The sequence below is a fragment of the Pongo pygmaeus genome, chromosome 3 (assembly GCF_028885625.2).
Source record: "Pongo pygmaeus isolate AG05252 chromosome 3, NHGRI_mPonPyg2-v2.0_pri, whole genome shotgun sequence".
NCBI lineage: Eukaryota > Metazoa > Chordata > Mammalia > Primates > Hominidae > Pongo > Pongo pygmaeus.
Window position 1 is genome coordinate 198183240 of NC_072376.2, and position 20140 is coordinate 198203379.

Below are 20140 nucleotides of genomic sequence, written 5' to 3' on the forward strand. Positions count from 1 at the left end.
CAATTCTGCAAACTTTCACTTACATTAACATCGTATTCTCTTCATGTCATTTAGAAACCAAAAACCGGGTGGTCTGGATGTTTCTCTCCTTCTAAAGTTCCTCAAGCTTTCATCAAGATGAATAATGGCAGTTTGATGGAATACTTCACTAGGAATGCAGCCCTCAAACAAACCCACCTAAATAACACCCTTGCCCCAGCAGTGGCGAGTTAAGAAAGCCTGACATCTTTCCTTAACGCAGCAACCCAAGCTGGCAAGATGCTGCCATTCCGTGCCCCGCCTCCTCCCCTTGTACAATAGGCTATTTACAGAGGCTGAAAGCTCCCCCTTTGTCCTTCACTAGCTGGGCAGAGCTCAGGCTTCAGGGAGGAACAAGAGAGCAGCAGCCAGGCCATTTGCTGTTCTTTCAAAGCACCACTCCAAACCCGTTGGATTCGTGCTCCTTAACCCTGGCTTGGCAAATTCCCTAAAGTTAGATTTGCTTAAGCCATTCCCTTTTGAACCAAAAGAGCAGTCAGGCTCTCCCTAGAGAGAGGGAGGTACAACAGCTTAAAAGAGATGCCAGTCTCCCAGCTAGAGAGGAAAGCAGAGGTCGCTGTCCAAACCCTATCCCACTGATCTCTCTGACTGTGGCCGCTACTCTGGGCCCATCTCCTCACTCTGAGCATCAGGAGAAAGATTTGGGGTAACTTTGGGATCCCATCACAAACATGCAAGTGGTTCCACAGGGAGTTAGTTATTCCCACCCACTGCCTTGTGGCTTTTTCTTCCCAATTAAGTATAATAAATCTTAAACCCACTTGATTTTCATTAAAGTGATCTTATAGATCACCAATTGAATTTCCTAAGGACTTAAAAAGAAGAAACAAAGCAGATGCCCTGATTTTATTAATCTGACTTATTGAAATACTCAAGTCCAGCTGAATACTTCTACACTTAAACCACTCCCTGTCCATCCCCTTATAAAGTTATCAGAGAAAGAGTGAGACACAAAGCTTTTAACTGTTAACCAGTAAAATGAGGACCATACCTCAACCATTCACATTGGTCACAAATATCATATATGCCCCCCAAAATAAGGAGATCTCAAACACAATATGTCGAATTCTAACAGATACATTTTTAGGGTGTGGGGTCAAATATCTTATAGCAGTTTCCGTATTCATTAAACTACATCTACAGTTAAGTCACATGAAGAACTAAATTACTTTAGAAATACTGTTTAAATTCACATTTCATTAGGCCGGGCGCGGTGGCTCACGCCTGGAATCCCAGCACTTTGGGAGGCCGGGGCGGGCGGATCACGAGGTCAGGAGATCAAGACCATCCTGGTTAACACGGTGAAACCCCGTCTCTACTAAAAATACAAAAAAAATTAGCCGGGCGTGGTGGCGGGCGCCTGTAGTCCCAGCTACTCGGGAGGCTGAGGCAGGAGAATGGCGTGAACCCAGGAGGCGGAGCTTGCAGTGAGCCGAGATCGCGCCACTGCACTCCAGCCTGGGAGGCAGAGCGAGACTCTGTCTCAAAAAAAAATAAACAAACAAATAAATAAATCACATTTCATTAATATGTTATTTGAGTTCTTTGAATATGCATCTTCAAACAGGGTTTGGGGCATCTCTACAGCCACTTTTTGAGGCATCAAACAGTTTTCTGTGCCATACTTTCACATTTTCCTCTTCCATTGAAGTTGTTGAAATTGAAGCAGTTTTTGAAGTCATATATGTGCTACTAGTGAAAAAATTCTCCCAAGTCACAAGAATACATTTGAATGATATTAGAACAGGAGAAATTTTGTCCTATGGGTCCACATTTATCTAACTAAACCTCATACTCTATTTATTGCTTTTTAAACTGATTTTTAAATGCACTTTTTACAGTAACAACCAACATTTGCTTTTGTAAGGTCAAACTCTAAGAAATAATTACCCAGCTAGCATTAAATTTGCCTTACAAAAAGTCTAATTCAGCTAATTGACCTGTAAAAGGACCGATGACTAGGAATGGCAGAGATGGTTTCAGGACAAGGTGCCTTCTCTCCCTGAGGCTGTTGCAAATACAGGGGCTGAGAGCACCTCATACTATGACAGCCTTGGTAAGACTTAGGAAGGCTGAAGGAGAATTTGGGGACACTTTCATCTTATATTGGGGCAGGAATCTTATATTGGGCTTGGAATTAAAAGACATAACATAAATGTACACACAAAATAGTGGATAACAAAGTAGCAGTAAGTGCAAAAGGAATTCTGACAGGGAGCATTTGCTCTCAGGGAGGGTTGCATGGAGAAGGCACAGCTGAGCTGGTCCTCGACAAATGAGAATCATCTAGGAAAACGAGCTATCCTTCATGCCACAGGGACAGAGACAAGGCTGCTAGAAGTGCCTCCTGACCTCAGGGCTCGCATTTTCGCACATTAATCTGGAACAAACAATAGGGCTCAAGCGGATAGGATAGGATAGGAAAGGGGAAGGAAGATGTTTGGGGAAATCGGCTTAACTATGATTTTGTTAGGAGCCACCGTGCTTAAGCACTTGCCGTGTGTTAGGCGCTGTGCTAAGGGACCGCGCACAGGGCTAAATGCGTCCTCGTCACAGTCCTTACTGCACGGGGTTGTTACTGCCTTCAGCTCAAAGATCAGGAAACTGTATAGGAGTCAAATGTCCTGCCCTTGTTCCACATGAGAACAGGATGAGTGCCTGGGTCTGAAGCCAAAGCCCGTGGACCTCAAGAGCTGAGCACATCAGCCCAGTCGTGCGTGGGTGTTCAAGTCTAAACAGAGGGCATAGGTGACACTGATAATGACAAGCCATGATGCACAATGCTTTTTTTTTTTTTTTTGAGATGGAGTCTCGCTCTGTCGCCCAGGCTGGAGTGCAGTGGCGCGATCTCTGCTCACTGCAAGCTCTGCCTTCCAGGTTCACGCCATTCTCCTGCCTCAGCCTCCTGAGTAACTGGAACTTCAGGCACCTGCCACCATGCCCGGCTAATTTTTTTTGTATTTTTAGTAGAGACGGGGTTTCACCGTGTTAGCCAAGATGGTCTTCATCTCCTGACTTTGTGATCTGCCCACCTTGGCCTCCCAAAGTGCTGGGATTACAGGGGTGAGCCACCGCCCCCGGCTGCACAATGCTTTAAGAGCCCAGGATTCGAACCCAAATTTCCAAAACAGATGAACGGATCAACAAAATGTAGTCTATACAATGGAATATTATTCAACCTTTAAAAAGAAGGAAATTTGGATACATGCCATGACATGGATGAAGCAAAGGACAAATACTGCATGATCTCACTTCTAGGAGGTACCTAGAATCAGCAAATTCAGAGACATAAAGCAGCAGAGAGGTTACTGGGGGCTGGGCAGGGGGAGGAGGAAGAAGCATTATTGCTGAACAGGTACAGAGTTTCAATTCGGGATGACGAAACATTCTGGAACTAGATGGTGGTAATGGTTATACAACCCTATGAATGTACTTCATACCACTGTGTAACTGTATACTTAAAAATGATTAGCATGACAAATTTTATGTTGTATATATTTTACCACAATAAAAAAAGTTTAATTATTTTTAAAAATTGCTTAAGTGGATACAAATGGACAAAAGAGAAGTAATTTTGAGCCTGAGAATGGATGGCAAAACACTGAAGAGACACTGGGAGGAGGAGACAGGAGGGTGATTTGTGAGCAACCGGCCCAACTTTCCAGGGTCCTCAGGGCCCTGCTTCATGTGTGAGGAGGCGGCGGTTCCACAACCACCCAGAAATCTTACACAATCCCCTCTATGAGAAGCAATCAGTCCTTCCTTTGAACTCCAGTACTTCTTTATTTGTAACCCCTGTGTGGTACTTAGCACCTCCTGTCTTACACTTACAGTGAGTGGTACTTAGTACCTACGTAGATGCTTCTTCCTCTCCCCGGCCAGGATCTCCTCCCATCTGTCTTTATATGCCCTTGGTGCTTAACACAGTCCTGAGCCAAGGACAGGTGCTTAACAAACATCTACTGAGTCATGAATGACCCTCTGTGATTCTGACCATGTCAGACCCTCTGTGATTCTGACTGTGTCACTGCGGCAAGTCCCTGGAGGATATATTCATAGAACAGTGATTCTCCAAAAAGAAAGGGGGTATTAAGCATTTTCCAACTTCAGTAGTCTCCTTCTACCCACCACCAGACTCCTATAAAGCACACCAGAAAGGAGGAGAGAACATCTCCTGGCTGACTGGGGGAAAAAGAAAAGGGTGCGAGCCACTGATTTAAAGGGGACATAAAAATATTCTCTTGCTCTTATTTTGATCATGTTTTATATTTCTCAAATTGTTTCACTTATGTAGAATGTCAGCCCAAGACCGCCGTCAACTCTAAGGGCAAGTGTCTTTAGAAGATGCTGAGATACACTGAGATTTGGACAGATGACTGATGATTCATTTAAAACAAATCAAGGCTGCCCCGGAGAAGGGAAGAGATCAAATAAGTACTTTTCTTAAGTAAAACAGCAAGTATCAGAAAGGCTTGAGCCCAGAGCCCCATACCAGGGCTGGACTCCAACTTCTGTGAGTTTTCTATGACAGAAAAGAGAATCTTCCAAATCAGGGAAACAGACAAGACTCAAGCACAAGATCCAGAGTCCCATGCGAGGGCTCTAGTGAGGAGAATGCTCCCAGAAACACGGAGCTAGTGGGTGGCCACCTGAGATGTACGGAATGCTGACAACAGGATCTGCCCAACATTCTCCAGAGCAAACAAAACAAAACAAAACATATAGCTCTCCTCCCTTCTCTCTTCACACACAGCTACAAAGATCTGTCATGTACATCCACTTGAGAAAATAATGATTATAGTTAGGACACGCCCCATGAGGATATCCAGGTCATGTACAGCCTTTGTGTGGGACAGCAGGGCCAAATTTTGGCAGTACATATTTAAGAGGGCAAGTTTCCATTCAAAAAATTTCCTATGAGAAGCAAGATGATTCCACTTGTCTTCCAATACTGACTGAACAAGGCTAAGCAACTGTTGTAGATATGTCACAATGAGGCAGAGAAGTTTACTGATAAGAGCTAGAGAAGGCAGCCGACTTGGGCAGATAGCCTCAGTCAACAGCTTTGTGGCAGCGGAGGGAGACAAAAAGATCTGCTTTTTAGGCTGAGGCAATCCTTCTGCAAAGAGCAAGACAGAAAAGGCTTGTGTAGATTAAACTTCTCACTCATGAACTGGATCAATACGGCATGTTATTTCAGTTGACGTTCAGCACAGGAAGAGTCGGAATTGTGTCTCTATGACAGCATGTTCTAAGGGTATTAGGCAAGACAAGCAGGGCCTGTTATTACAAAAGCTAAAGAAGGAAATCAAAGGCTTTTTGCCACTGAAATAATCCAGAAGACTCTTCACCTTACTGGACTCAGCTAACCACAAAGTAAGCCCTGAAGCAAGAGACCACACCAGGAGAAGAGAGCACAACTGAACAGCAGAGAGGATCAAATGTCCTTTCACAGTAGTCAGAGCTGGCCCCAAGCTATGCAGGCACTCTCCTCCTCCGAGGGCCATGGATGGAGAGGAAGCTCCATTTGTTTGAGAAACCTAGATCTTGGGGTCCTCTCAGGCGCTCTGCCCAAAGTCAGGATCTTCTCATCTTCCCGTGGTGACTATGGAAATAAACAGAATATGAACATGGATGGCTGGGCACGGTGGCTCACGCTTGTAATCCCAGCACTTTGGGAGGCTGAGGAGGGCGGAACACGAGGTCAGGAGATCAAGACCATCCTGGCTCACATGGTGAAACCCCGTCTCGACTAAAAATACAAAAAAATTAGCCATGCGTGCTGGCGGGCTCCTGTAGTCCCAGCTACTCGGGAGGCTGAGGCAGGAGAATGGCATGAACCCAGGAGGCGGAGCTTGCAGTGAGCCGAGATCGTGCCACTGCACTCCAGCCTGGGCGACAGAGCGAGACTCCATCTCAAAAAAAAAAAAAAAAAAAAAGGAGAGTGGGAACACAGGAGAGCTACGCCTCTTTCCATCATGATAGCTTCTCCAAGACTATGTAAGAGAAGGGAAAAGATGGCCACGCAATCCTGGCATCCAGGACTAAACAATCAAGTTTCCACCTATAGCCAAAAGCCCCAGGGAACAGTGATATATGAAGAAAAGAGTCAATGTTAAAACCTTCAATTCTATGTGGCGAGTCTATCGGTGTTTTTACTACTATGTTGTTGTTCTTTGTATGTTGCTGTATTTTTTCCAATTTTTTACTGTGGAAAAATTAATATAATATAAAACTTGCCATCCTATTAGCTGTATTTTTAAAAGTTTCTCCAGATAAAGAAGCTATAAGTGAGTCAGGTCAGTTAATGTCCTCTTGTATTTATGTATTTCCCACCTGCTCCACAAAGGATTTAGGTAGTGACCTGTCCTCAGAACAGAACGACAGATAGGATATAAACCCCTCCTGGAAAATACCTAGCTATGCTTTGCCCCGTCTGCCCATGCTGGACCCGGCTCAGCCACTGACCTGCTATGTGAGCCACTTCCACTTTTGTGCCTCTTTGAAAAAGGAGTCACACCACAAAAAAAGAAGCAACACTCTGAACATTCCAGGGGGATAACCAACTCTCTTTAGTCTCTGACAAACAGAAAGCCTGAGGATAAAGTACTTACAAGGTTTTCTTTGCCTTCAGCAAGTTTAGGATATCAATGAAGACAAGCACACCTGCAAGAGTTAACAGAGCTACAGAAGTCAGATCTGATAACCACGGCAGGTAGGGCCCTGGTGCTCCAGGAATCTAGGGGAGGGAGAAAACAGTACGCATGCACCAGGCATCCGAGGGAGGGCTGTCCAGAGAGCTGAGGGTGGAACCAGGCCAAGTCTGAACAGGCAGAGACAGGAGTGGGTGGAGAAACACCAGCAACAGGCAGACAGTGCTGCGAGCAAAGAGGCAGGGAGGAGGCCCTGCAGGAGCAGCAGGTAGGCTGGGGACTCACAGAGGCATTGTAAGGCAACCGTCAGGAGCCTCTGCCTCTCTCTCCCATGACAGCATTCTTGTCAATGTCTTGGCTGAGTAAGAAACAGCTGGCTGCAGGAGGCTCGCCCTTGCCCAGTGGGTGTTTAGTTCACAGAGCCCTCCTGTCCCCGCCAGGACCCAGGCCTGGGGTGGGAGACTGGGAAGAGCAAGATCCAGTCCTTGTCTTCAAGGAGTCTACACCACCCCACAGCTCGCAGAGGTCACAGCTATCACATATCAGTGACCTGGATAAGAAGGTTAAAGAGGGCACAGGTTGGGTAGAGTTACTCACACCTCTTAAAATAGACCAAGGTTTCAGAGACTGATAACCACAGAAATGGCTTAGCAGGACATGGGTGAGAAGACAGGACACAAAGACCTCTCTGCCCAGGGAGAAGAAGATCAGCCTCTCATGAGTTTGGAGAAATCCACTTCTGAGTTGAGTTTTTACAGATTTCAACAGGTACCTACTGTTATTTTAAAAAGCAGAGATGAGGCCAGGTTTACAGGTTCACGCCTGTAAACCCAGCACTTTGGGAGGCAGAGGTGGGTGGATCATCTGAGGTCAGGAGTTCGAGCCCAGCCTGGCCAACATGGCGAAACTCCGTCTCTACTGAAAATACAAAAATTAGCCAGGCGTGATGGCGCACACCTGTAGTCCCAGCTACTCAGGAGGCTGAGGCAGGAGAATCGATTGAACCGGGGGGGGGGGGGGGGGGGCGGGGGTGCGCAGTGGCAGTGAGCCAAGATGGCACCACTGCACTCCAGCCTGGACAACAGAGACTCCATCAAAAAGAAAAAAAAAAAAAAAAGCAGAGATGAATGGAATCTACAAGATAATCACAGGCTATGAAGTTCCGCAGGACTGGACACAGCCTGCAAAAAACATGGGACCCCGTTCTGACCTCTAAATTGTGCCTGTTATGTGGAAGACCTCAGTGGTGTTGGAGGAAGCAACAAGTGAAATAGCAAAAAGGTTAACCAGGATTTAGCTCATCGTATGGGGAAGGAGAAGAGAGGTACTGGTGACAACCACGAGACATGAGATAAAATTACACAAAGAGCTCAGGTAACTATAAAAAGAGGTGACTGGCTCTGGGGAAGCCAAAATCAAACCAAACCTAACAAGTTGCAGAAGATTACAGAATAATGACCAGTGTTTAAAAGACAGAAAGAAAAAGAGACTATGCAGTTCGGCCATTACCTGCTCGGAATGGGTGATACTAGTTTGGGGTCTCTATATTCCCTTTATGTTTCACTTAAAATTTATTATAAAAATTCAAATCTATTCAAAAGTAGACACAGAAGTATAATAAAACCATATTTTATGTACCCAGGACTCCAACTTCAGCTTCAGTAATGATCAACATTTTGCTGTTTCATTATACCCACTTCTTAAAAAATTCCTTTAAGTTACATCCCAACACCCTGTCTCTCAGGTGACGTTTCTGAGGCCTCCACGGTTCTACATGGTTCTACCGCGTGGGGGTATCATGTGCAGGACAGTAAAACTGACTGGCATGTAGGCTGCATCTTGCCAACTGGCCAAAGGTTTAAACAAAAGGAGGCAACCTGAATATTGACTTGAAGCATCCAACTCAGCATAATACTTAATTATCATGCAAGAGAAACGCCCATATATTCAATTTGCAAATACTGAGGATATGCAAGTCAGCTCCAGCCTCAGGGGATATGATAGTAAACAAAAGAGAAAAAAATAAAACCCTGATGCCAATGAGGCTTCCACACTGCTAAGTTTTGGGACCAGAGACAAAACATACTCTGGAGTTAACCCAATTCTCCTGAAGTCACAGGCCTATTTGACATGAATCACAACCTAGCCAGAGAGCAGTTTCTATTCCCCTTTAATTGACAAATTCTTTCCTTTTTAAAAAATGGCATTCAGAGGTCTCTCACAATACTGGTGCTAGAGAAGGAGTTAACTTTCTGGTTCTCTAAACTTCTGATGATGTACCCTAATAAATAAATGCACCCCTCACGTTAAATGCTTTTATCTATAAACTATATACATGTACATTCTGCAAGTATTTTCTGAACATTAGAAAACACACAAATATGAATTTAAAAGATGGCCAAAAAACAACTATCCATAGAAGTTCTAATGTTTCTATTCTATTCTACACTCTAATGGATGGTCTAGGCAGCCACTATGGGGCATACACGCCACTCTGGAGACAGTTCTTCCATCTCCTGAGCAGCCCTGCAGCCTCTTTGGTGGCTTGCCTAGCTAGTGTCTCCATCTGTTCCCCACCATGGGCAACAATGAATGAAACTGCTAATGGAAGCAACCTGAAATGCGTGCCACACCTGGGAGGCAGCAGGACAGGGCCTGCAAAAAGGGACTGTCACATCAAAGAGGGAGGCAAAGACACTCAGCATCACCCAGTAATGGAGGGAAGCATGCCAGAGAGAGCAGGACGCTACTGGTGACCGCCACCTGGCCTGCCTGAGAGGGTGAGGAGACTGAGCCAGCCTCTCTGGAGGACAGACAGACTTGAGGCCGAGACCCATGCCAGGCTCCAGGGCTGGCCTCCTCTGAAGGTCTTGTCCTGGACACCCTGAAGCTTCAGCCCTGACCCCAAGGACAAGGATCTTCACCCTGCCTGAACTCTAGGGAGGTCTTGGCATCGGCAGAGTTTGCCTCTGACTCACATCAGGAGAGAAAAGCACACACTGGCTGTCTTCAGAGTCTAACCTGGGAGTCTGGGCTGCTCAGCCACTCCCTCAAGAACTCAGTTCCATCCACTGTGAGGTGCCTGGCTGGGCTGCTTGACAGACAAGGCCCCCCGCCAGCTCCCCATCCTGGGATGCCTCAGAAGCTTGCCTGAGGTGCACCATAGGTAATTGTCCTACAGAAGGAACAATGAGCCGTTTGACCATTTCACTAGTGGCACAGAAACAAGGGGCAATTTGAACACAAGAATACCAGGTAAAGGAAGACTACAGCAGAGTTATGTAACATTAGCTGGAGCTCAACACTAATCTCCTCCCCTCCCACACCCTGCAAAGACCACAGCCACCTGCTTCTCCAACACAACTGAAACTACACGGAAAGAGACACCTCAGATGTATTCCGAAACACAAACTTCACCCAGTGAAAGCACAGGCTTAGGTCCAAAGACTTTCGATGCCTTGATCTTGGCTATGAGATCTAAGTTTTGCACAGTATCAGAATCGACAAACCTGGAACATTACAATGTATATTCTTGTTAGGGACCACCTTCTATGGGACATCTGACCATCAGAACCTGCCCTACCCTCAATCCATCATTAGATAATCTTACATGCTTACTAGCGGTAAGGCCCTGTATTAAACGCTGCTGAAAACACAGAGATGACAATGACTAGGTCTCCCATGTGCCCAGAGCTTAGAGTGTGGCTGGGGTGCCAATCTGTGGAAGCCAGATACGCACTCATGAAAAGATGCACGTGGGACACAGGCTGGGATGCTCATCAAAATATTTAATAGCCAGTACGGCCAGACACCAACCAGTCAGAAAAGACACAGGCCAGTGCACCAAAAGAGGGCTCCGAAGTTCCTCTGCTGCCCCATGTATTAACCCTTTAGTTTCCACATGAAGGGGGGGCACTTGGGTAGCAGCTATTCTCTAGCCAGGATGGGAGTATTTCGACATTTTAACCACTAGCGTGATCGCTGGTGCATCCACAGCTGAATGACAGTGAGCGTAGCTGAGGAAGGGGAGAGTCACTCCAGGAAAAGTGCCTCTGAGGAGCAGGGCTCTGTGGGACAAGGAATGGCATTCCAAATAGGCCGACATGGGCATCGTACCCTTTAGATGTACTTTTTTTTTTTGGAGACAGATCCTCACTCTATACCCCAGGCTGGGGTGCACTGGCACGATCTCGGCTCACTGCAACCTCCACCTCCCAGGCTCAAGGGATTCTCCTGCCTCAGCCTCCTGAGTAGCTGGGATTACAGGCGCCTGCCACCACACCTGGCTAATTTTTGTATTTTTAGTAGAGACAGGGTTTCACCATGTTGTCCAGGCTGGTCTCGAACTCCTGACCTCAGGTGATCCACCTGCCTTGGCCTCCCAAAGTGCTGGGATTACAGGCGTGAGCTACCACACCCAGCCTAGATGTACTCAACACAAACTTTATCCCAGCAAAAGCACAGGCTTGGGTCCAGAGATTTTCAGTGTCTTGATCTTAGCTATAGCATCAAGGACACCATCAGACCAGGACACAGGAAGGTCAGTCGGGCAGATGACAGCACACCCAGGTACAGTGTCTCGGGTACACAGACCCATTAACCCCATATCACCAGAGTTTGCTTTCTAGAAGCCTCAGGATATGGTGGTTTGGAGAGAAGTGGAGATAGCAGGTAGGAACCAAGCTGCAGAAGCCCCTGACGGGCAAGGTAAATAACACCTGGAGCCTTATGGAGGGGAGCCTGGAAGGCTTCTGCTTAGGAGGGATTTGATCAGACCTGTGATTTAGAAGAAGCAACCATCCCCCTCTGCACCCTGCCCCTCTTTCTAACAAAGGCCTTCACTGTTTAAATTGGAGGTGACAATTCTGGATCGCGACGGCAATACCGAGAAGGCATGGAGGAAATGCATGTGTGTTGGGCAATACCGCACACAGAGGGTCAGAATAAGCAGAACTGCTGACTGACTGGACTTTAGGGCAGAAACCAAGGGCAATACCGACATCCAGCCATTCTTTGAATGGGCACAGGGCCCGGGAACAAACTCCACACGTGTGCATGGCCAGGGGGGCAGACAGGTTGTGTCACCTTGGCCAAGTCACCCCCCTCCGAGCCCTGCAGCCTCCCAAGTAGCTGGGACTACAGGCGCCTGCCACTACGCCTGGCTAATTTTTTGTATTTTTAGTAGAGACAGGGTTTCACCGTGTTAGCCAGGATGGTCTTGATCTCCTGACCTCATGATCCGCCCACCTCAGCCTCCCAAAGTGTTGGATTACAGGCGTGAGCCACCGCGCCCGGCCAATCATGCATCTCAATTGTTCTCCAGCCTTACAAGACCAATGCCCAGTACAGGCAAAGCCTTTCATTTTTTAATTCTCTAGAAAGTCACAGCTACATAGCAAGTGATCTTATCACTCCCTGAGCCAAGCTGAATCAAAATTTGTGGTCTCTTTCAGCACTCTAGTGGTATAAAGAGATAATTCAAGGCAGAGTGTAAATGAGATGGGGGTAAAATCAAGGAGCAGTGACACCGAAGGAGACCCAGCTCTGTCCTTCCTGTCTTACTGCCAGCTGTATAACCTGGAACTTTCTTTTTTTTCTTTTGGAGACAGAGTCTCACTCTGTCACCCAGGCTGGAGTGCTGTGGCGCAATCTTGGCTCACTGCAGCCTCCGCCTCCTGGGTTCATGCGATTCTCCTGCCTCAACCTCCTGAGTAGCTGAGACTACAGGCACGTGCCACCACGCCCGGTTAATTTTTGTATTTTTGGTAGAGACGGGGTTTCACCATATTGGTCAGGGTGATCCACCTGCCTCGGCCTCCCAAAATGCTGGGATTACAGGCGTGAGCCACCGCGCCTGACCTAACCTGGAACTTTCCAGGCCCTCCTGGACTGAGAAACTTCTACCTCTGGAAGGGCAGTAGAGCCCAGCAATTCGGAGCACAGACCCTGAGGCCAGACTGCCAAGGTTCAAATTCTGGTTTGGGGAACTTAATCTTTGCACCTGTTCCTTTATCTTGTGTACAGTAAGGATAGCAGCAGGACCTACCTTACAGGGTTGCTGGGGGTACTAATGAGTTAACCCATCAGAAGCTTAGCAGCACCTGGCTCTGTCTGCTGCTCTCATCACTGCTCCGTTCCTAAGCCTGGCCGTGTCCAGGCTATGGCTACCACCTCGGTCAGCTACCACAGCCCTGCTTCGTGGCAGACACCTGGACCCTGAAGGAGAAACTAGCTCCAGAAGCACTTTCTCATGACTCTGCTTAATAAAGGAATAAATAGTATTCAGAGTATTTCAGTCCTTCTTATATGGACATTTCTCCCACAACAAACCTAAGGGGAAAGTGCCCATTTCTATAGCAGCCAAAGCTGTGCTAATGGATAGAGCCTACATTTATCAGAAGTCCCCTCCAGAATGAGGAAATGGTCTACAGGCAGGCCCCGTTTCCTCCTCTGATGCCCTAACTTCTTTCCATTTCTCTTTCCAAACCATGAAATCCCTATTTCAACTGCTTTAGACTAGAATACATGAACCCAAAAGTCCATTAAACCTACTCATTAGTAAAAACACTTTTCAAATTATTGTTAATTTCAAGAGTTTTAAAGCAGAACATTTTTTATTTTTTAAAGACGTATTTAAACATAATAACGAAGGTTGGTAAACTGTTGTGAAAAATATCCAACAAATGGGGAGAAGTAACTAAATTATGGCCCATATAGCAAATAATGCAGTCGTCTTCAGAACTTATTTTTTGAAGAATATGTAACAACGTGGAAAAAAGCCCACAATATAACTTAGGTGATTAAAGTTAAACCGTGAAAATTGTAATCTTTAATTAACAATGTATGCTTAAAATTTGTTTATTGTACAGGGAAAAAAGACTGGAAGAAAATATAACAAAATGTTAATAGTATTTAATCTCTGGAAGAGCTTCATTTTTCCTATTTCCAAAATTTTCTCCAATAAGTATGTATGACTCTTAAAATATGAAAAACAAATATAGCTTTTCTGTGGCAAGTGGTTTTTAGATATTAGACAGCTTTCAGAATTTTATTTAAACTTGAAGACCAGCAAATAATTCATAAAGAGAATCAGCCCAGGCACCTACATGGAACCACCAGTTTTGAGATTTTATTTTATTGTTTTTACTTTTTTTTTCTAGAGATGGGGTCTTGCTGTGTTGCCCAGGCTGGTCTTGAACTCCTGGCCTCAAGCAACAAGCTATTTGCCTCCAGATGATCACATCCTTCTAAGGCAGGCAGCATAGGGGAGCAGGGCCCTTACTCACCTCCACTTAAGGTTTTGTCCAAGGGTGACACCATCCAAGCCAGCCACACTTCAAGGAGTCCCCAATATTTCACCCGCCCCTCTTGATTCCTCAAAGGTCATAAGTGAATCAATACTGTGTTGTTTCTAACACAGTCAAGAACATGAAAGTGGGCTGGGTGCAGTGGCTCACGCCTGTAATCCTAGCACTTTGGGGAGACCAAGGAGGGCAAATTGCTTGAGCCCAGGAGTTCGAGACAACTGGGCAATATGGCAAAACCGCTTCACTACGAAAAAAATATAAAAATTAGCTGGGCGTAGTGATGTGCGCCTGTAGTCTAAGCTGCTGGAGAGGCTGAGGTGGGAGGATCAACTGAGCCCAGGGAGGTGGAGGCTCCAACAAGCCATGATCATGCCTGTATTCCACCCTGGGTGACCGAGTGAGACCTTATCTGGGAAAAAAGAAAAAAAAAGAAAGTGAAAATGTCATGATGTCGAAAATGAACATAACTCAGATTATGTGATAGTTTTCTCTTCTTGCCATTATATACAACCCAAGGCTTGCCACAAACTGAAATTTCTTATGCACTGACATTCAGCATTTGATGTAAAATGACAATCTTAGAGTTGCTGCCACAAACCCTGGTAAAACTGTCCCTGCCTTCTCCAGTTCACTAAGTTCAGCTACTCCTTCAGGGCTTGTGCTCCTTTAAAACTTTTCAGAAGCCCCTTGAAGTACTAGCATGTTGAAACTCAAACTCAACTGCCTGCAGCTTCAGATCAGCTCTGGCCACTGAGAATTCTTCTCCAGGCCCGTGTCAAACGCACTTTTGACCATCATGTGTTTGTCTGACTACCAAGTTGGACTGCCAACCTTCACTAAAAACTCTGGCACCTTCATCTACGTCCTGTCAGATCACTGCCCGTCAGAGAGTGAGGCCTAAAAAGGCTTTAGGATATCAACAGCTTTGAGCTGCCTTAGAGGAACTTCTTTTCTATTTTGTAGTACAGGAGCCTCATGTACTGCATCATCCAAACAAGACTGTCCACAAAACATTACTAATGGATTCTAATTGAACAGAGTTTGGTTACAAGAGACAGTAAACACAAATGGGCACCTGTTTTAAATGGCAAACTTACACAATAAATTCAACTGATCTTAAAAACTAAACATTCCTCTAAGGTTACTGACTATAAATATCTAGAAATTACTATTCCTATAGTCTTGCTATTTCCAGAAAAGTGAAACTGGGAGAGAGGAGGAGAAATACCCAGTTATAATGACAAGACAACCTTATCTTTTCTCAAAAGCCTCCCCAAACACACAACCATTTTCCACAAAACAGTTACATCAAAAAAGATGTAGCAAGACCTAGACATTAAGCATGCTAGAAAGTAGGGACAGTTTTACCAGTGTTTGTGGCAGCAACTCTGAGATAGCCATTTTACATCAAATGCTAAATGTCAATGCATAAGAGATTTCAGTTTGTGGTAAGTCCTGGGTTATATATAATGGCAACAAGAGAAAACTATCACATAATCTGAATTATGTTCATTCTTCTGCATACACCACGGCATGCTGGTACACTTTCAGTTAGCCTAAACTTCACCCAAAAGTAGAGGTGGCTATGAAAACTCTACCTGTATGGTATAAATAGATACCTATCCCTACATGCATGGGTCACTTGTATCTACCTTCTAAATACCAAAAACTTAAAAGCCCAGATTTCTTTTTAGTCAGGCTGCCTGCAATAATAATAAAAATACTGCCAAAATAGGAACAGAGACAGGAAGGAACTGTGTCAAAATGCTTATAATTGTGGGGAAGGGTATTTTTTTTTTTTTTTTACAGAGTCCTGCTCTGTCGCTCAGTCTGGAGTGCAGTGGCGGGATCTTAGCTCATCACAACCTCTGCCTCCTGAGTTCAAGCGATTCTCCTGCCTCAGCCTCTCCAGTAGCTGGGACTACAGATGCGTGCCACCACGCTTGGCTAATTATTTGTATTTTTAGTAGAGATAGGGTTTCTCCATGTTGGTCAGGCTGGTCTCGAACTCCTGACCTCAAGTGATCTGCCTGCCTCTGCCTCCCAAAGTGCTGGGATTAGAGTGAGCCACCACGCCTGTCTGGGTAATTTTTTTTTTAAAATAAGTATTCTGTTTACAGTAAATTCAGAAAACAGAAGTCTTTAACATGTCTATTATTTTAAAGGGGAGAGGTATAAGGTGTGCTGCTAACAAGTTTATTTTTCTAGTCACAGAATTTGGACTCATGAATGATTTTAGTCTAATGCAGTTTGTTCACAAATATAAGGAGGGGGGCCTCAGACTAGGGAGGTGTTTTCCGAGTTGAGTCAGAACAAGAAAGTAAGTCTCCCAAGACCTGGTCCTTTTCCACTATATCACACTGAAATGTCTGGCTCCAATCTGATGGCGAGCAATGGTTCCTTAAAAAGCTCCATCTTCTCAAGCCTACCCAGCACAGACCTACAACTCAAACTTTAAGTTTTAGCCAGCCTAACCTTCCACGTCCACTTGAAAAAAAAAAAAAAGAAAGAAACAATCAACCAGAAGTCTTTGATTTTTTTGCTTGCATGAAGCCAATAATTGTTTTCTTTGGGACAATCACAGGTTAAGCTGTGAAATGTGTGGCAGAAACTGCAAGATTTAACCAGTTTCTCTCAACGCTAATCAAAGGTTAAGAAAATAAAAGGCAGGGCAGTGAGAATCGCGGGACTTCAGACACTCCTGCACCAAGAAGCTTAAAAGTCTTAGCCAGGGCACTAGAGGACGCTTTTAGAGTGGTCACTCTTAAGTACGCTCTATAACCCTGAAATTGGACTGAGTGGGGAATGGGTTTCCACACTCTCACAACGCACTAACTGGGGGAACGCCTGTCCCCAGACTCGAATCCACGTGTCCGTTCAAGTCATCTACCGCCACTCTCCGTCTACGCTGCCAGGTGACAGACATCATCTTTGCTTCTCAATTTCAAAAAATGCCAGCACTCCTTAGATCAATGACTCCACGGCCAAGTGCAGGGGCCACGGGCACTCCTCTGGAGTCACCGAGAGAATGTCTGCCTCTGGCAGCGGCCTCTGAGCTGCCTATGGGCCTCGTGCCGGCGCGCGCCGTGGGGCCGGCATCTCAGCGGGCGCCGAGCGCAGTCTCGCCCCACGCGCGGTCCGAACGCCCGCGAGCCCGGCCTCTGGGCAAGCGGGGGCCGCGGCCAAGGGCAACGTCAGCGGCCCGGCGGGGCCACCTCCTCCCAGCCGAAGCGCGGCGGCGGGCTGCTTCGCCCGGCCGGTCCCCGCCGCCGCACACATAAGGGTAGGTCCCGCGCGCATCCCCGGCCGCGCACCAGCCCCGCGCCCGCGCCGCCCGCGGCTTAGACACAGGAAGCTGCGGCGGCACGGGCGCCCTGGAGGCCTCCGGCTGCCGAGGGAAACGGGGCCGCGGGCAGAAGGCCGGAAAGGCGGCGCGGCCCCACGAGCCTGGGGCGGCTCACGCGCCTCCGCGGCGGCCGCTGCTCCGAGCTCGGCCCTGAAGGGCAACGTCAGCCGGCGCCTCGGCCGGGGCCCGGGCACCGCCGCGGGAGCAGTGGCGGCTCCGCACGGCGGGCGCACTCACCTCCTCCGTGGACCGGCCGCTCCGCCGCCGGCTGTCACTGCAGCCCACTCCCTGCCCCGCGCCGGCTCCGGATGCTATTTAAGGCGCCGCTGGCGCCGCCGCCTCGGCCCGCTGGTTGCGCCCCCGCCACCGCCGCGGCTGAGCCAGGATGCTGCTGGTGCGCTCGCCGCGCCGGCCCCGCCCTCCTGCGGCCCCGCCCCGCCCCGCCCGCAGGCCCCGCCCCCGGCAGGCCCCGCCCCGCCGAGCGCCCGGCCGCCCTCCAGTCTGGGCGCGCGTGGCTGGCGGGTGGCCGGCGGTCGAGAGGCGGCGGCGGGCGAACGCAGCTGTAGTCGCCCAGACTGCCTCGGATTTCATAATGAATCTGAGGAAGGACAAAGGGTACATTGGACCGCCTCAGCTCAGAGGCCCCGCGGACCCTGGGCCCCGCGATGCCCGAGGGGCGGGCGGCGCCCTCCGGATCCTGCACCCTCAGCCCATGCCCCGCTGGCCTCCTGGCAGGCCGGGCAGAATTCTACTGCGAAGGCCCCGGAGGCAAGGGCCTTCCTTTCCGTTTTTCCTTGACACGGACGGGCGCGGCCCCTTTGAGCCCCTTTTCACCGCGGCCCCACAGCGTTACCCCACGCTGCCTGGCCGGAAGACCTTTTCTGTCTGGTGTCTGCAGAGCCTGACGTGGGCAGCGCCCGCAGCTCGCGCCGGTGCAGGGAAGCTGAGGGCCGACTGCACGCTGCACCAGGGCGGCCACCTGCTGTGCGGTTCTGAGGGCTTCCGCGTCCCTGCCATGCCCATCTGGGGGCTTCAGAAGCCAATACGATGGTTTTCGGGCTCACATCCCAAAGGCTGCTCTTCCTTTTAGCACCTGGGACCTACCAGAAACCTCAACCTCTAACAACATTGGTCCACGTTACCGTGGGGTTTGCGCCCAGCGTTGGCTGGAGGGCCGTTTGAAGAATGATTGTTGTCATAAAGGCCTTTGATAATAACAGATACTGTTTACCCAGTGCTTGATGCCAGGCACTGCTACAAACACTGCGTACACATTATTCTATTTAATCTTCATAACCCGGTGGGATAGGTACTGTCATTACTGTCCTTTCACAGAAGAGGAAGCTGGGGCACAGAGGTTAAATGCGAGTGAGGGCTGTACCGCACTTGGCACTCAGGCTGCCCCTAGAGTGTGGGCACAACCATCGCAGGGCTATGCCTGGGCTGCAGGCAGGGGAAACTGACCATGGGTTCGCTCCAGGCCTCAGCCACCCTACAGTTCACTCCCACAAATATCTGAAGGACTTTCCCTGGGTGTCTCCAGTGTGCTGGGCGCAGCGGTGCAGTGGGGTGAGGGCAACGCACACATCAGCAACCTCTCTAACAGCTCAGTCCTTCTAGATCTCCTCTAGATCTGTATCTTCCAGATCTAGAAAAAAATGGACTGCACGTTCGTTTTCACTGGTTCCCGCTTGGCTAATCCCTGGTTTTTCTGTCCAGATCTCGCCTCCTTACCCGTGATTTTTGTCATCTTCGCCTCTCCTTTTTCCTCTTCTCCAACTGGTCCCTCAGCCCCAGAACCTCTGCAGGCACCTCCCAAGTTCTGTGGTCTACTTTTTTCAAGGGCTGCTGGAACGAAGTAGCACACACTAAGTGGCTTCAACAACCGAGATGTATGGTCTCTCCTGGTTCTGGAGACTAGAAGTACAAAATCACGGCGTGGGCAGGGCTGGCTGCCTCCGAGGGCCGTGAAAGAGCATCTGTGCCCGGCCACTCTGGCTTGCAGATGCCCATCTTCTCCCTATGTCTCCTCACACCATCTTCCCTGTAGTGTGTGTGTGCAAATCCCTCCTTTCTATAAGGACACCAGTCATACTGGACTAGGTCCCACCTGGATTGCCTCATTTTAACTTGATGACCTCTGTAATCATGAGGTAATCTCCAAGTAAGGTCCCATTCTAAGATACCTGAATGGCCAGGCACAGTGGCTCATGCCTGTAATCCCAGCAGTTTGGGAGGCCGAGGCAGGCAGGTCAACTGAAGTCAGGAGTTCAAGACCAGCCTGGCCAACATGGTGAAACCCTGTCTCTACTAAAAATGCAAAAATTAGCGGGGCGTGGTGGCGCATACCTGTAGTCCCAGCTACTCGGGAGGCTGAGGCAGAAGAATTGTTTGAACCCAGGGAGGTGGAGGTTGCAGTGAGCCAAGATCACACCACTGCACTCCAGCCTGGGAGACAGAGCAAGACTCTGTCTCAAGACAACAACAACAACAAACCCCTGAACATATGAACTTGGGGAGTGTGGGGGTGACAATTCAACCCATAACATGTGGATGGTCGTCACTGGCTGTCTCACCTTATCTCTTCTCCTCAAGACATTTTTCTCTTGAACTGGGTGCTTCTCCCTGGGCTCTAGCCCTTAATGCAGGTGATTTCCAACTCAAGGCTGGGAAAGGCACACAACCCAGAATCAGACCTGAGTTCACACTCCTTCTGGCAGGAACTTCTAGGTGACATCGGGAAGCAACTTCATTCCTTAGAACCTAGATTTCTCCTCAGGCTATAAGGGGGCTTG

At 48.1% G+C, this 20140-nt stretch overlaps 1 protein-coding gene across 9 annotated transcripts in view; it reads right to left on the reverse strand.

Moving 5' to 3' along the window:
- The window catches only part of ACSL1 (acyl-CoA synthetase long chain family member 1), a 72004-nt gene extending 53505 nt beyond the window's left edge, over positions 1 to 18499 (reverse strand). For 2 of the 9 annotated variants that reach the window (XM_063664371.1, XM_054484145.2), the window contains exon 1: positions 17583 to 17771. The gene's annotated coding sequence lies outside the window, so the exon portion shown is untranslated. Of the gene's footprint in view, positions 1 to 23; positions 265 to 3870; positions 4010 to 6653; positions 6782 to 17582; positions 17772 to 18198 lie in introns of those variants that run through there. The other 7 variants (XM_063664373.1, XM_054484151.2, XM_063664375.1 and 4 more) reach the window with 6 other exon arrangements.
- Between the last annotated feature and the right edge of the window lie 1641 nt (positions 18500 to 20140).